General features: G+C 44.1%; 1 protein-coding gene across 5 annotated transcripts in view; it reads left to right on the top strand.

Moving 5' to 3' along the window:
* Positions 1 to 16,788, top strand: part of EXOC2 (exocyst complex component 2) — a 156,274-nt gene that overhangs the window by 1,793 nt on the left and 137,693 nt on the right. The window lies entirely within an intron of this gene.

Raw genomic sequence — 16,788 nt, 5'->3', positions numbered from 1 at the left:
GGGTTTTAGGCCCGTGTTGGGTAGAGAGGATTGTAAATTGACTGGGGTGGGAAGTAACGTCCGTCACTCTGCTGAGCAGAATGCTAGGGCCTTGATTGTTCTCAGACGCTGGGGAAGGTGTTCCTGGATCCCCGGGAGTGCCTGGTGAGACCGCAAGGTGGAAGTGTTAGTTACACTCTCATGATTCTGTGCATGTTTATGCCGATTGGAAAGAATTGTTGATGCAAACACAAGCTTACAGTAATTGTAGAGAAATGATGCATCTCTGTGGACACACCTGTAGGTATCCTTAGACCTCAGTTTGAAAATTATGGGGTCGAAGCACCATTTACTGGTCCGTGTGCTACCACCACCTGCTCTGTAGCATGGGCTGAGCTACTTAGCAGCCTTTTTGGGCTTCCGTTTCCTTGTACCTGAGGATATATAAAACTAGATTATCTCAGAGTTCTTCCTGCTTTGAAATTTTCCAACTCAGTGAATCCTATAACCACTTAGCGCTTGTCCTGTCCTGTGGTATCTTAGGGGTTGTAGCTATTGTTGGTATTTACACGTCTGTCAACAGACTAAGCTCTTGCCAGACAGGGATTAGCCTTAGTCATTTTTGTATCCCAATTTTAGCATATGCCTGACACATGTTAGAAATAAAATTAGTCTGTATTCAGAAAGGGGATATTTTTGCCCTCTCCATTAAATAGCCAAGAACTAAGCTGCAGTATTCAGTGTAAGTACAGCAGGAATTCAGAGGGGGGAAGGATCTTTTGGGGTTGGAGCAATTGGGAAGGCTTCATGGAGATCAGAACTTGATGGGGGAGGATTTGGCCCTTCCGAGAGAAGGCATGTGAACGTCTGGGTGGCTTATGAGAGACAGAGGCCCATAGGCTGGGAAGTGAGTGCATTTTGGATTATGGAGTTCCTTGAACTTCAGGCAGAGGAGTTTGGAACTGACTTACGAGGCTTTTTTTCCCTGGAAAATTGTATTAGGTTTGCTCAAAAGCTTCATTAACATCCTTTAATACTGTTGGTAGCAGTTAAGACTGGGGTGGACTATACAGTTTGCTTAATTTTCGGTTTGGGTTTGAGTAATTCCTTCTACTTACTAGTTGCCACTTACAGTCAGTCTTGGTGCCAGGATGGAAAGAGCAGTGGACACTGGGACTTAGGAAACCTGGATCTTCGTTAGGATGTGAGCTGTGCAAGGCGGGTCCTCGCCACGACCTGTGGTGCTGTCTGGCACCAGTTCGCTTTCAGAAGTCCTTGTGCAGCGCTGACTGAGCTCTGCCTGCCGCTGCTTGCTCGCTGTGCCACTTTCGACAGGCTCGACCTTTAGTTTCATCTGTAAGCTTTGGTGCATTTTTTACGGCCATATCCGCTTGTAAAGTGCGGGGTATATGATTTTAACTTTCGTTGTATTATAATTTTACTGAAAGACAAAACAAGGTAAAAAGCAAGGAATATTTGGTTTTAGTTTAATTTTAATGAAAGCCCCATGTGATTGACATATCTGGGTGTCAGGAATCAGAATTCATGCCAGATGGTTCAAATAATGAGATTTAAATAAAGAAACTACTTGCAGAGGTGTGGGCAGAGTGAGGGAACAAACGGGATAGTGAGGCCCAAAGGGCTACTAAACAGCTGGAGGGGGCAAAGGAGAAAGCAGAGCTGCCCCAGCTGGAGCCTCGGCGGAGGGGTGGCTGCTGCCAGAGGTGTGGTGCTGGGGGCTGGGGGAGCAGGACAGAGGTGCCCCAACCTGAGACTGGTTCACCTCTGAAATCCGGAGCTCAGACCACCCACTCTTTGCTGGCAGTCTCTTGTCTTTTTGACCCTCACTCAGTTACCTGCCTCTGCTCCTTTACCCGATATTCCGTCACCCTTCTACCAGGATGCTCAGTTGTGTCCTCCCTCATCTTTCTGTGGCATCTGGCCGACAGATTATCAGTCCTGGACCATCTCAACTCTTTGCCTTTTTTAAATGCTTGAACTGAGGTTCTGAGACCAGAAGGGGAAAATCATAGCGTCTAGATTTGTACCCCTATAAATCTGTGGTCACCACTTGCAAGTGGCCATCAAAGAGTTTTTTAGAGTTTTCTTTGTTAGCCACTTGCTGCTTCTCTGCAGAATCTATTTTAAGCATTTTCTACTCTTGTCAAACCTCTCATCCTTACACATAATCAGTCTCTACTAAGCAGATAATCTTGCCACCTGAGAACTATGAGAGCTCTCAGAGGAGAACCCTGGGCTCTCTTCCAGAACTTTTCCTCCTCCCAGTTACATTGAAAGTGGTTGCCTTTACCCCAGGATGGATCCCTGTACCCCTGCACTCCTGCCTTTGGGAGCACTTCACTCAGTGTTCCTCTCTTGCTAAAGGCTCCTTCCAGTCAGCCTTTAAACGTGCTTAGACAGACAGCAGCAAAGCAAAATAGAAAAACAACAATAAAAAGGTAGCATCCTCCTTTGATTTCACATTCACCTGTTAAAGTTTCTCTCTCCTTCCCTTCCAGCCAGATTTCTTAAATAGTTGTTCATACGCTGCATCAGTCACCCCACTGCTGTCTGGTTAGGTGCCCACCACTCTGCTGAAGGCCAAGGTCACCTGGGACCCCCTTGTCACTAGGTCTTGTTCCTGTCATTTCCCTAGTGTAGTGCCAGAGACCCAACCAATGCTTAATAGATACTTGTTTTGACTGAACAATCTGAGGGTACTCCCTCGTTTCAGATCCCGGTTTATCTGCATCTTTTTTGTTTTTCTCTTTCTTTTTTATTAAAGATTTTTTTGATGTGGACCATTTTTAAAGTCTCTATCGAATTTGTTACAGATATTGCTCCTGTTTTTGTATTTTGTTTTGGCGCGAGGCATGTGGGATCTTAGCTCCCCCACCAGGGATAGAACCCGCACCCCCTGCATTGGAAGGCGAAGTCTTAACCACTGGATCGCCAGGGAAGTCCCCTCTTTGTTTTTCTTAGGGATGGGAATCTGACACTGTCATCTCTTGAGGTGCTGGGTAACTAGTCTCTCTATATATCTCAAATCTTCTGGGTCCACTAAACAAATAGAAATCTGTTTTATTTGATAATGACCTTTTCAGTATTGTCCAGGTGACCTGTCTTTCCAGGGGGACCTGGACATTTTTTTCCCTAAAAAATTACATTTCCTAAAATATCAAGAAGTTATGTTGTGTCCACCCCATGTGGATCTAGTAAAGAGGAAGTGGTAGGGACATGGGGACAGCTGGCAATAGACTTGACGAACGAATAATGCCGTGCTTTGACATGAAGCACTCTCCTTCTTCCTTCCAATAAGTAGTGTATCTTCTTGGACGTTTTTGCTCTTACGTTTCTTTTTTGAAGGGTGGTGGTAGAGGGGATGGATTTGCACTGTTCTGTTTCATTTTTGATATGTCATCAGTGTCCAGTGGCATGAGTTAGAGGACCAGTCACCTTTGGACCCACAGCTTTTTGCTTTGAAATGTAGTGAAGGTAATTGTCCCCTAGGAGGAGACTTAGCCTGCTGAGGCAGAGAGTTTATAGTTTCTGGGAAATAAAGGAGTGTTTTAATAAACTCTTCTAATTAAGATGGAATCCAGTGCTTGTTTTAAGGGAATAGCTGGGTAATCAAGTATTTATGTGACAGATGAGGTGTGTGGGAGCTCTGGAGGGTGGAATTGTCAGGCTTTCCCTGTGGACTGTCTGGCTTCCAGCATTCCCTGCTAGTCGCCTTGTGTACCTTCTCTCCCTTTAATACCGTACCTCCAAACATTATTATTATTATTATTTTTGGCACGCGGGCCTCCCACTGCTGTGGCCTCTCCCGTTGTGGAGCACAGGCTCCGGACGCACAGGCTCAGCGGCCATGGCTTACGGGCCCAGCCACTCCGCGGCATGTGGGATCTCCCCGGACCGGGGCACGAACCTGTGTCCCCTGCATCGGCAGGTGGACTCTCAACCACTGCGCCAGCAGGGAAGCCCTATCAGTTATATTTTTTAAATCATTGGATTTTTTCTCCCCAAATGAGTTGAAACTTATACATTCATTAAAAAACCCAGTATACCTCAGTTATACTTTCTTTATGGGAGTAATAAGGGAAAGAGGTATAAGGAGAGCTGGGAAAGCAAGGATGCTTTATCTCTTGTCTGTCCAGCTCTTCTGCTGACGTCCCTTCTGAGACCTCAGGAGCCTTCTTAGTACACTTGGTACCCCACGGATTCTTTCAGATTTGTGCATGACTCTGTTTTTGTTAACCATGGTTTTGAGACGGAGCAGGAGGGAGATGATTAACTTAGGACACTGGACAGGAGTTCAGGACCTTGTGTCTGAGACTTGTCCCACCCTGAGCTTGAGATGGTGGAGGGTGTGGCAGTGTGATAGAACTTGACCTTGCTCAGGAACAGTAGAGTTTACAGAGGACAGAAGGAGGTAAATCACCATTCTCAGAGACTTTTCCCCAGGTCTCTGGGAGATCCCTCTGGGGCCACCTGCCCCTGCCGTGCCTTGCCGTGGGGGGCAGGTCTATCCTAGGATAGGTTGAAGTGGCTCCAGGAAGATGTGAATTCTGCAGTTTGGGTGTGTTGGTGGGTGGCCCAAGAGTCTAGTTGGGTATGATTTTATTTTTCAGACTCATTAGGCAGCTCTGCAACCAGATTTTTCTGGGGGTCCTTTGGATCCAGGGCGGCTCTGGGCAGGATAGGTCTACCGAGTGCTTCTCAGACACTCCTGTGCACAGAATGGCTTAGATGTGTATTAGTGGGTCGGGCTGGGCTGCTGAGAGTCCCCCTTCCTGATTTGCTCCCTGGTGATGCTCATTTGAGTAGCATGGGGGGGGGGTGGGGGGGTGGGGCGGGTGGCGGCGGAGGGAGTTTGGGAGTTTATTATTACTATGATTTGGTGGTTTGCGGGGGAAACTCACTTTTCTACGGCCTGACCTCAGAAAATAGTGCTTCAGCATCAGGAGGCTTTCCTTGGCCTATTTGCTGAAGGTTCTCCAAGTCTTCAGTGAGTCAGAACTTCTGTTTTTCCAACTCCTGGCCTTATCCCTTCAGCTGAGCTGGGCCTCTGGGTACCTGACAGTGAAAGAACACCTGATCACTCGTTTTGTTCAGATTTCTTGTCTGCTATTCCAATCAAAATTCTTCCTTACTAAATAGTAAAAAATTTTGGTTTAATCCTTTTAAAGCTACTTTGGTGGTTACGTTTTCTGTTTTTTCCCCCCAAATGCTGCTACTTGTTATTTTTTTCTATGTACATTTAGCCTGAAATTATGTAAAAAATAATTTACTGTGTTTTTTTGTATCAATAAGTCTTTTGGAAAATTAAAGATTGTGCCACAGTGAAATATGGGAAAATTATAAAATTAAAATTTTCTGACCTCTGTTGCAGAAACACTTGATATTCATGTTATGGGCTTCATTAGAGGAAAAGAGGCAGGCGGGTTAAAACCAACGTAATATAAATCTAAAAGAAAATGCATTATTTAAGTATATATTACAGATTATAAGAAAATACGTTTGTCTTTATTTTAATGAAATGCTTTTATAATGGTAATTTTCTCTTTTGACCTGTGATGGATAGGAGGTTAATTGATGTTAAATGGATGCTTTGTTAATCCTTCATCAGCTACTAAATTGGTTGGGGGAGTACAGGTCAAGGCCACACAAGGCCGGGACTGGCTTGTTTTCTCAGGGAAACCACTCTTCGCTGTCCTGACTCTCTCCCTTTCTGGCTCTCCATCCCCTCCTCCCTCCCCCCGCTCCCCCCCCTCCCATCTCTCTCCTCTCCCCTCCCCTCTCCTTCCCTCCCTGCTTCCCCCTCCGCTCCGGGCCCCGAGTGACAGCTGTTGGACGTTGCGTGCGAGTTGAGCCAGCGCTGTGTGGTCCGAGTGTGTGGTCTCCCTCAGCCGAGAGGCTGCTAACAGGGTGGATGGGAGAGAGCACGACTGTTTACTTTACTTTCTTTCGGATGCCGGGATTGTGCCCAGAGTTTCTCCTAAGCACGAGCAGCTTCGATCCCTCCCAGCTGGGCTGCAGCCTCCGCCTGCGCTGTCTCCCTGTTTGATCCCTGAGGCTCATGGCACTGCTGAGTGCTGGGGTGATTTTGCTTTCGCTGTGCCAAGATATGTGGCCTTGGAGAAGTTTCTTTTGAGATAGAGCTAGGGAAGTAAAGCAGAAATTTCAAGATAAGTGACAAAGTTGATGCATTTTTAGAAATTGGGAAAGCTATTATACAAAATTTGGGTCAAATTAATCCAGCTCTGCTTATGTAAAGGAATCTGGGAGTTAAGTGACATCCTGTCATGTATAACAATTTTAATAAAAGTAACCAATTTAAGCTGACAGTTGATTCCTTGACCTTTTGTGAAAATCTACATTGATTTTGGCATGCCTGTTTACTGTAGTTATTATATTGTCAGCAGTCATATTGGCTTATTTCATGGTAAAGATTTGACAAGTCGAGACTTAAAAAAAGAGACAACAGGCCCCAAATGGAAGCACTTGTGCTAAAACCTATGTCACCAAACTGAGACTTTAATACCTAATTTAATTGCAGTTTCAGTCTTTCCCAGGAAGATAGTCTTAACCAGTCAGTCTGAAATTGCCTGGTCAGGACAGTGAGGTAATCCCTGCTGTTCCCCGGAGGAAGGTGACCTTGCCTGAAACAGCTCTATGCTGGTAACTTCTTTATCCAGCCCCTTCTGCCTGCAGAAGTCTTACACTGGGTACAGCTCTGAGGAGGACCGCCTTTCTATTTGCTAGATGGGGTATTGCCCAATTCATGAATTGCTGAATAAAGCCAATTGGATCTTTAAATTTACTCAGTTAATTTTTTTAAAATGAGACAAATGAAACTTTGTTTTCATGCAATAATATATATTTAGGATAATATCTTTTTTTCCTAATTCTTTTTTTTTTTTTTTGCTGTACTCGGGCCTCTCACTGTTGTGGCCTCTCCCGTTGCGGAGCACAGGCTCCGGACGCGCAGGCTCAGCAGCCATGGCTCACGGGCCCAGCCACTCCGCGGCATGTGGGATCTCCCCGGACCAGGGCACGAACCTGTGTCCCCTGCATCGGCAGGTGGACTCTCAACCATTGCACCACCAGGGAAGCCCCTTTTTTTCCTAATTCTTTCATTATAATTAGCTTAGTTTCTTGATTTTATTCCTCTCTCATTCCTGAACGTTCTCATAGAGATGGTTAAATATCTTGTGACTTAAAGTGAGCACATGTGGACTGTTGATGTCATTGGGATTTTCCATTGTTTACTTCTTCCTCTCCCTGTCTTCCCAACAGTCTTGCTGAAATGGAGTTGGTGTTGCTGATGCCTGTTCAGGACTGGAAAGGCTAGGCCACTGACGCTTTCCAGAGGGGCTAATATAGGTGGCTTATTGTTGTTTGACTGCTTTTCCCGCTGATTTTAACCCTGGGTTTCAGTAAATGAGCTGGGAGGGTAAAGCCTTCCTCCTCTCCCTTGCTCCCTTTCAGTCCTGGCCTTGGCCTTCCTTAATCTCATTTGATCTTGTATCAGAAGATTTTAGAACTTAGTAGTGTCAAATGCTTTAAAAAAAAAATACTGCCATCCTGTATTTCCTCTTGTGTCCATTTTTGGGAGGTTCTGTGTTTGTGGTGATAATGATAATCTAATGCTCCTAGGAATTCTGAAGCAAAATTAGTATAGTCACAAAATCGTGTACACATCACCACAATCGAATTCTTTAACATTTTCATCACTCCACTATCAATCCTTTCCTGTTCCCCTCCTCTAGCCACCACTAATCTACTTACTGTCTCTCCGGGTTTACTTGTTCTGAATTTTCATACAAATGGAATCATAAAATATGTAACCTTGTGTGTTGATTATGGCAAAATGTGTGTAGTGTTAGTAATTTCATTATGTCTTTTACGTAACAAATGAAAATTATGTAGAGAGAGAAAACACTGATAAATAGATGCTACAGTCAAGTAATCATTAAAAATAAAATTGAACTTATGTTTTGGAAACAAATATTTAACAGGAGCTGTGAAATGTTCTAGGCTTATCTTCGATAGAAGTGCTGCTTGTGTACTGCCTGTCACCCAGCCCTCTGCCGCAGCAGCCCTGCAGGGTCCTGAGTTGCACAGTGTCATTGCTAACCGGTTGTTTGAACTCTCAGTGGATAAATCCTGATTGGACTGAGTCCCGCCATTTCTTGCTTCGAATTTACTGGGCTGAGTCCTCCAGGAATGAGCCCTGAGCAGGGAAGCAGGAAAAGGGGCCACTGGAGTGGAAACTGCCCTCAAGAGCAGCGAGTCCTTTGCAGGGCAGAGGAAAGCATCTGTAGAGCCACAATACCGTGGCAGCGTTTTTAAAATAGCATCTCCAAATGCTTCTCTGTTGGAGACAGATTCGTCTTTAAGTCTAAGGGAAAAATTACTGTCTTTGTTTGGACTTTACATTATTTAGACCTGAAGAGTTGGAATCTCTTGTGGGGTTTTTTGGAATTCTTTTTATATTCTCAGTACTGCTCCTTTTTTTATGTGTGGAGTTTTTAAACTGAAAAATCAAACTTAAATCAGTTTTGGCTTGGTTTTTGTAGAAATAAAAGATGGTGAAAAATAAATATTTTTCTAATCAGAGATTTATGAGGGGTAAAACTCATTTTGGTTTAAACATTTTAAGTACTTTTGGGGAAAAGGGGACTCAGTATTAAAGATCTGACCGTACACATTAGATTTCTGATCTTCAGGTAATTCTTTGTGGAAGTGGTAATAGAATAGGAAACTTTTCACCTCTTGGGCATTACAATTGGAGACCACCCCTCCCAGAGGCAGCCCAAGAAGAGGAGTTGTTCTGAGCGGGTCTTGGTAGTTAATTTGGATTCACCTCTGATTCCTTCCTGTGGTGTGAACTATAACCTGCCTGTAAAGTGAGCGCCACTGGGCTGGGTGGCCAGAGGAGCTGTCATAGGGTGATCGGGTAAACTTTTAGGATACAGTTAGAGGACTCAGTTTCTATAGTAGTTTTTGGTGATTGCTATTGTGGCACAGATTTATTGGTTTAAAAAAACAATGGGAGGGCTTCCCTGGTGGCGCAGTGGTTGAGAGTCCGCCTTTCGATGCAGGGGACGTGGGTTCATGCCCTGGTCCTGGAAGATCCCACATGCCGCGGAGCGGCTGGGCCCGTGAGCCGTGGCTGCTGAGCCTGCGCGTCCGGAGCCTGTGCTCCGCAACGGGAGAGGCCACAACAGTGAGAGGCCTGCGTACCACAAAAACAAAACAACAAAAAAAAAAACAATGGGATACAGCACAGAATCAAGGAATGGCATCTGTCCTGCAGTGGGACAAATCAGGTTGACATCCCTCTCAAAGGCCACCTCTTGGTGGTGTCTTATAGCTGGAATCCCACATGGCCTGAGGTTTGCTGCTGTCCTTGAAGAGCCAGAAGAAGAGAGCGCCAGTGAGCCCATGTGTTCCCTGGTCTCTTTTCCCAGCCACTATCTGCCAAGTGTCCACGTTGTTCTGGCCCTGGGCTGGGTGCTGGGAGTACAGAAAAGAATACGACGCAGTCGTAACCAAACCCATTGAGGACTGTTCTTTATCAGGGACCTTGGTACAATAATTCTTTTTTTCTCCTTTTTTTTTTTTAAATGTAGGGGATGCTATTGTTATCCCTTTCCTATGCAAATGGATTTGCAGGAGTAGTGAGCAGGTCCAGAACTACCAAGAGGAAACTGTGGTCACTGTTCCTAAGGAAGTGGTAGACTGCCTGGGTCCCCATCCATGAGGGCTGCTCTGTACTGTGCTCCAGAATTGGCCTTTCTGCACAGCCCAAGGCTGACTGCACCTCAGAAGTTTACATATGTGCTCATTGCCACAGGGAAAGCCATATAAAAATGTATTAAAAGCATGATTTCTCTGACCCTCTACCCTCTCCCAAGAATGTTAACCTCTGGAATCTGTCCTCAGCCTTTGTCCATATTCATCAAATAGATGTACAAAGGTAGCATTGGTTTTGGTTTTTTTCCCTCCCTCCTTCCCTTTCTTAGGAACATTGGTTGGATCCCCATTCTACCACATCCACTGTAACAAATACTTTTTTTTTAATATTTATTTATTTTTATATGGTTGCACCGGGTCTTAGTTGTGGCAGGGGGGCTCCTTAGTTGCAGCATGTGGGCTCCTTAGTTGCGGCAGGTGGGCTCCTTAATTGCGGCTCGTGGGCTCCTTAGTTGTGGCACGCGGGCTCCTTAGCTGTGGCATGTGCACTCTTAGTTGTGGCATGCATGTGGGATCTAGTTTCCTGACCAGGGATTGAACCCGGGCCCCCTGCATTGGGAGTACAGAGTCTCATCCACTGCACCACCAGGGAAGGCCCTGTCACAAATAATTTTTGAGACAATATAGAACAGTTGGACTTGGGCTGAGTACAAAGTCCTTTATAGAGACACAAACTGAAATATTTATGGATGACATGGTATGATATCTGGGATTTGCTTTAAAATACTCCCTCAAAAACAACATAAAAGTGTGTTGAGGAGGAGATGTAGTTGAAAAAGAGACAAAATGGGAACATGGAGGTTCATTATGCTGGTCTCTCTTCTTTTATGTGTGTTTAAAATTTCCATAATAAAAAGTAAAAAAAAAAAAGAAAAGAAAAACCACATGGAGAAGCAGAATAACATGGCTCTGAGGACTGGTTTTGAATCCCAACTCTGCCACTCACTAGCTGTGACTTTGGACAAGCTGTTTAATCTCTGATAATCTTACCATTATTAATAAAACTACTTAGTATTTTAGAAAACTAAACTTTTTCTATACATTCTAAAATCATAATATATATAAAAATTATATAGTAACACAGTTGTAAATATATAGATTATATAATTAGTATTTTTTTTTTTTTTTTTTGCAGTACGTGGGCCTCTTACTGTTGTGGCCTCTCCCGTTGCGGAGCACAGGCTCCGGACGCGCAGGCTCAGCGGCCATGGCTCACGGGCCCAGCCGCTCCGCGGCATGTGGGATCTTCCTGGACCGGGGCACGAACTCGTGTCCCCTTCGTCGGCAGGCGGACTTTCAACCACTGCGCCACCAGGGAAGCCCATAATTATTAATTTTTAAAGAAAGAAATTAGATTTTTTTATTGGCAAAAATTGAAAATGCTCATATAAATTACTAGCCCAGAGCTTGAATTTCCATTGGATCCATCGCAGGAAACAAGAGTCTGTCATTTCTTGCCAGGTTTGGGGGCCCTTTCTAGGCCTTGAGGGTGTTTTTGAGGAAGCTGATACTCTTCAAGCACAGCTGGCTGAGGTGGTCGACCTGTTTCCCTGCATCTGGACCTGCAGGCTGTCCTTGGCTCTGGGGGCAGGAGGGACAGTGGTGTTGGCCTGGCGTTGCTGCTGGAGGATGGCAGCCCCCCAGTGTGGCCCAGATTGTAGGCCTCCAAGGTCAGAACCAGGCTTACCTGTTTACTAGAAGCTTTCTGTGCTGGGCTTGTGTCAGTTGGGTAGGTTTTTCTCTCTCTTCACAATAGAGTCTTGTCCAGGAAATGTCACTTGATATGCAGGCTGTAGCTCTTCTAAACATCTGGTCAGGAAACTGTCCCATGGAAGCTTTATATATTGTGTTACATATGTATTTGTGTGTGTATGTGTGTGTTATATGTACATATTTATACATAAATTATATAAATATGCATAATATGTATACATATACAAATGTATATATAAAAAATGATTTAAATTTATAGAAAAAGTTCCTGGCAGTAAGTATTCTAAAATGGCAAATAGTTAGCTAAATATATATATGTGTGTATATATATGCCCCCACATGTCATTATTTTTAACCAATTTGTTTAAGTGTTCTCTTGGTCTTGCATACTTTTCAGAACATTTTTTTAGAGGATCATCCTGCCAGTTAAGCCATGGCATCACTTTGAGACCAATCATTTAGAGCTTGAAGAAAAAGGAGTTGAATGGTTTTACGTGTAGACATTATGAGCTTCTTAAAGGCAAAAATTACTGCAGCTTTTCACACTAGAAATAAAAAAGCCACTGAAGCATCCTGTAGGTTTTAATTTCTAATAAAGTAACTATTAATTGCTGTCACTTATATAAACAAAAAGCCCTTTGGGGTCCCCCCTCTCCTTTTTCTTTTTTTTTTTTTCCTGCATAATGCGGGCCTCTCATTGTTGTGGCCTCTCCCGTTGCAGAGCACAGGCTCCGGACGCACAGGCTCAGTGGCCATGGCTCACGGGCCCAGCTGCTCCGCGGCATGTGGGATCTTCCCGGACCGGGGCACAAACCTGTGTCCCCTGCATCGGCAGGTGGACTCTCAACCACTGCGCCACCAGGGAAGCTGCCCCCTCTCTTTTTTTTTAAAAAAAGTAAAGGGTTCTTGTGACCAAAAAGTGAGAAAATCACTGCGGATTATCTCCAGCCACTATTGGCTCATTTCTTGCTTAAGGAACCACTGTTAGGAAGCTCCAGGCTCTTGTGTGAGAGTCTTGGCTCTTTTACCTAGGGAGCTGATGCTTGGTGAGAGGGACTTGGACCACAGGTGGCTTCTTTCCTTTTTGTGATTTTTTTCTCTTTATTTTCTCTATAAAATTTGTTTTTTCTTTTTTCTTATTCAGTGTACAGTTTAGGGGGCAAGGTGGAGGACAGGGTGGGGGCATGATCATGGGGTGTCAGGGGGGACTCTGGGGGACAGGGTGGGTGAGTCTCCATTTGCCCCCTCTCTGTGCAAATGATGTGAAGCAGTAATGACTGAGAATTTTCCAATGTTAATACTAGACAACAAACGGCAGATCCAGGAAGCTCGGAGAATATCAAGTAGGATCAGTACTAGAAAATCTGCCTCTAATCGTATTATATTCAAACTGCAGAAAATCAAAAAGAGGAAATCTTGAAGTAAGCTAGAGGAAAAAAGCCTTACCCTTGGGGGGGACCAAGAGTAAGAATTATATTGGATTAGAACAAATGAACTAAGTGTTCAGTCCAGACAGAAAAAGAAAAGCAAAATAAAATGCAAGGAAGAGGAATTAATACATGTTGAAGCTGTCAGTAATGAATTAGTAACAGTGCTCCTGAAAAAGAAGGTAGAATTTATAGCTTACATCAAGGACTGTTATTATAAAAGGTCATTAAAACAAAATATTGACCAGTCTAACCATGAAAAAGATATTTACAGATACTCAAGACAATGAAAAAAGTAATAAAATGATAGCTGTGGAAGAAAATAGTATGATATTAAACTTGAAAATCAGAGCAAAATACCTGACTTTCTGAAAAATATAATAAAATTGTCTGAAGATTTATAAAATACATACCCATAATCATTAAGCAAATTCCCAAATAATCATACCCAGCGTGGTACTAGAATGAGATGGTTTTATAGGCCAGTAATAGGAAACCTACAAGGAAAAATATTCCTGTACTATTTATAAGATGACAAGTATCGAAAACTTCAGATTCTTTCTATAAGGTAGCAATAGCACTCTGGATACAGTAAATGCTTAATAATATTTGTAAACTGCTGAGTGCTTCCTGCTACTACAGCAAACAGGCAATGGAGTAAAAGAGAAGATAATTTCTGACTAATTGTAAATAAGATTAAAGACGTAGAACTCCTAAATAAAGTATTAGCAAATCAAATCCAGGAATACCTAAAGGACTAGTAAAATGGAACCAAGTAATGTTTATTCCTAGAATGCCCACTAATTCATTAATAGGAAAATTATTTCAATTCACTGTATTAATAAGTAAAAAAAATTATCTTGAAAGATGCTGAAAAATATTTGATAAAATTAAAACTTCATTTCTGATTTAAAAAATAGACTTTCAGTAAATAAGGCTAAAGACATTTTCTGTAAGATAACTACATAATATCAATAGCAGACATCTTAGTGGTGAAATGCTAGAGCATGTATTCTCAACAGGAGCAATAACTGAAAATTAGCTCTTGAGGGGACAGGAACATCTTAACCTTTATGTATAAAGTGCAGATAGACATACAGTACCTAATACAGGTTTTACATTATGATATTGAAACTTCTTGGGAGTGACTGAGAAAAAGACCTAAATAGAAATGCTTCTCCTGGGGTAGGAAGGCAAACAGGTGGAGAAGCGTTGCTCTAGAGGCTTGCCTGCTACGGTCACACCTGTGCTTGCGAATACCACAGTTCGCACTGGTTGGGATGTTACAGCAAATGCAATGAGGCAACTGAAATAAGTGACACAAATATTGAAGAGTAAGAGCCAAGGCTGTTACAGTATTTGAAGGTGATGAAAGTTTCTGCAGAGAAAACATAGAAGGTCTTTTGGGAAATTATTTCAGTTGAGAGAGGCTCAATAAGTTGGTTTCAGATAAATTACATGAACGCTCCCTGTGAACAGAGCTGAATGCTTTATTGACAGTCATAAAAAATGAGTAAGTGGGAAGATTCAATGTTGTAGCTATTTTAAATGCCCTGAAATTATCCAGAAATTCTGTGTAATTTATACATTTGTTCATTTAACGAATATGTGTTAAGCATCAGTTGTATGACATACTGTTCTAAATTCTGGGTGTACAGCAGTGTGTGGACAGACAAAAAGCCCTTCCCTACTGGAACTTATACTCTAGTCAGTAGAGATAGACAAAAAAGTATAAATAGAGTATGTCAGGGTGGTGATAATTCCCATCAGAATTCTAGTAGGATTAGTTTTAGAATCAAATAAAGTATTTTAGAGTTCATCTGGACCAATATCTCTGAGAGATGGCTAAGATAACTTGTTAAAGATTAATTGTCCTGGGCTTCCCTGGTGGCGCAGTGGTTGAGAGTCCGCCTGCTGATGCAGGGGACACGGGTTCGTGCCCCGGTCCGGGAAGATCCCACATGCCGCGGAGCAGCTGGGCCCGTGAGCCATGGCAGCTGAGCCTGCGCGTCCGGAGCCTGTGCTCCGCAACGGGAGAGGCTGCGGCGGTGAGAGGCCCGTGTACCGCAAAAAAAAAAAAAAAAAAAAAAAAAAAGATTAATTATCCTATCAGATAATTGATTATAATATAAAATTGAGTTATGCCATAGGTGCAAAATAAATCAGTGGGGTGAAATATAGAGGGTCCAGAAACAGACTCAAAATGAGAATTTTTGTCAGAGATAAAAGTGGCATTTCAGATCAGTGGAGAGAACAGTGGGTCATTCAGTGAGATGGTATTGTGGTCGACCAGCTATTCTCAGTACTCCAAAATAGATTCCAAAGGAGTTAAATTCCAAAATAGATTCCAGAGGAGGTAAATAATCATAAAGATTAAACCAGCATTAAAGTACCAGGAACATGACGTTGAATGCGTGACTCTAGAGTGGCGAAGAAAAGGTCAATGGGTTTGATGTTAAAAGACTCAAGATTTCCCGAGGCCCAAGAGCACCGTAACCAATGTGAAAAGACAGTGATAACTGGGAAGATTTGGACAGTGGACACAGGGTGAACATTCCCATTAGAGATCTTACAGTTAAGGAAATTAAGCCTAATAAAAAGATGCAAAGGTGATGAAAATGGAATTTACACACAGTGCAAGTTGAAACCATTTATTTTGTTTTGCCTGTCAGATCACTGCAGATTAAAGAGGTTCTGACACCCACTGTTGCTTGTGGGAGATGTGCTGATAGCACTGCAGGCCAGTTTGGTTTTTACGTTAGGCTCTTAAATGTACATCCTTTGGCCAGTGATCCCTCTTTGAATGTAATGAAAGGAAATAATTGGGTAAATGTGCAAAAATCTTTTGCAGTCAAGTGTCCATTGTCATGGTCCAATAGGAAAAAATTGGAAGCCATCTCAATGCCACTTTAATTATACATCCATACAGTGGAATACTAAGGAGCCTGAGACTGGTGTAGCTTTGTATTTACAAACACAGTAAGGTGTCCCTTGTGTCATTTACGTGTTAGATGACACTGCAGAGCACATGGCACCTGTGACACCTGTAGACGAGGCTGCAGAGCACACAGCTAGGTGCCCTGGTACACGGAGGACCTGTGGCCTCAGCGCCACGGGCATCCTGACTGAGGCGGCTGTGTGTGGACGCCTGCTCTTAAAGGTGAAGGTGGCTCCTTGCCCTGAGGGATGGTTTTTAATCCCTTCGTGTAGTTGGACTGTTCACGGGTTTCTGCGATGGACGTGCCTGTCCTTTTCTCAATGCAGGCGGGAACCCTGAAGCCCCTCTCAAGGGAGGAGGAGGAGCAGGGAAGGTGAGGATTGAGGCTGAGGGGTCCAAGTTGTCTCAGAGCTGGTGGTGCCCTGCTGCTGGGCACGAACAAGGCCCAGGAGGTGCTGGGGCTAGTGCCAGCTCACTGGTGGGCAGAGCCAGGTTCCTGAGTGTCTTCTGCAGGGTCCTGGGGGGTCCTTGAGCTGATGTCCCCTCAGCAGTGGGTGGGACCAGTTACTGACATGGCTAACTGCAGGGTCCAGGGTATTCCAAAGTTGGTGTTGGCCTGCAGTGGGCAGGGCTGGCGCCCAGGGGGTTCTGGGGCTGGTGCTGGCCTGCTAGTGGGTGGGCTGGGTTCTGACATGGCAGGCTGGTGGTCCTGGAGCTTGTGTTCCTTAGTGGCTGGAGTTGGGGCCCATGGGGTCCCAGGCAGGGCTGGTGCCCGTCCACTGGTGGGTCAGGCTGGGTCCTGGACTCTGGTGAACAGGGCTGGGTCCTGGGATGGCTGGGGGGTCAGGGGGTATTAAGGCAGCAGGCCTGCTGGTGGGCGGGATTGTGTCCCTGCTCAACTAGTTGCTTGGCCTGAGGCCACTCCATACTGGTGCCCATAGGCTGGTGGGTGGTGCCAGGTCCACACTA

Source organism: Pseudorca crassidens, chromosome 10, assembly GCF_039906515.1.
Source record: "Pseudorca crassidens isolate mPseCra1 chromosome 10, mPseCra1.hap1, whole genome shotgun sequence".
In the NCBI taxonomy this organism is placed as follows: domain Eukaryota; kingdom Metazoa; phylum Chordata; class Mammalia; order Artiodactyla; family Delphinidae; genus Pseudorca; species Pseudorca crassidens.
This window is presented reverse-complemented; position numbering and strand designations above follow the sequence as displayed.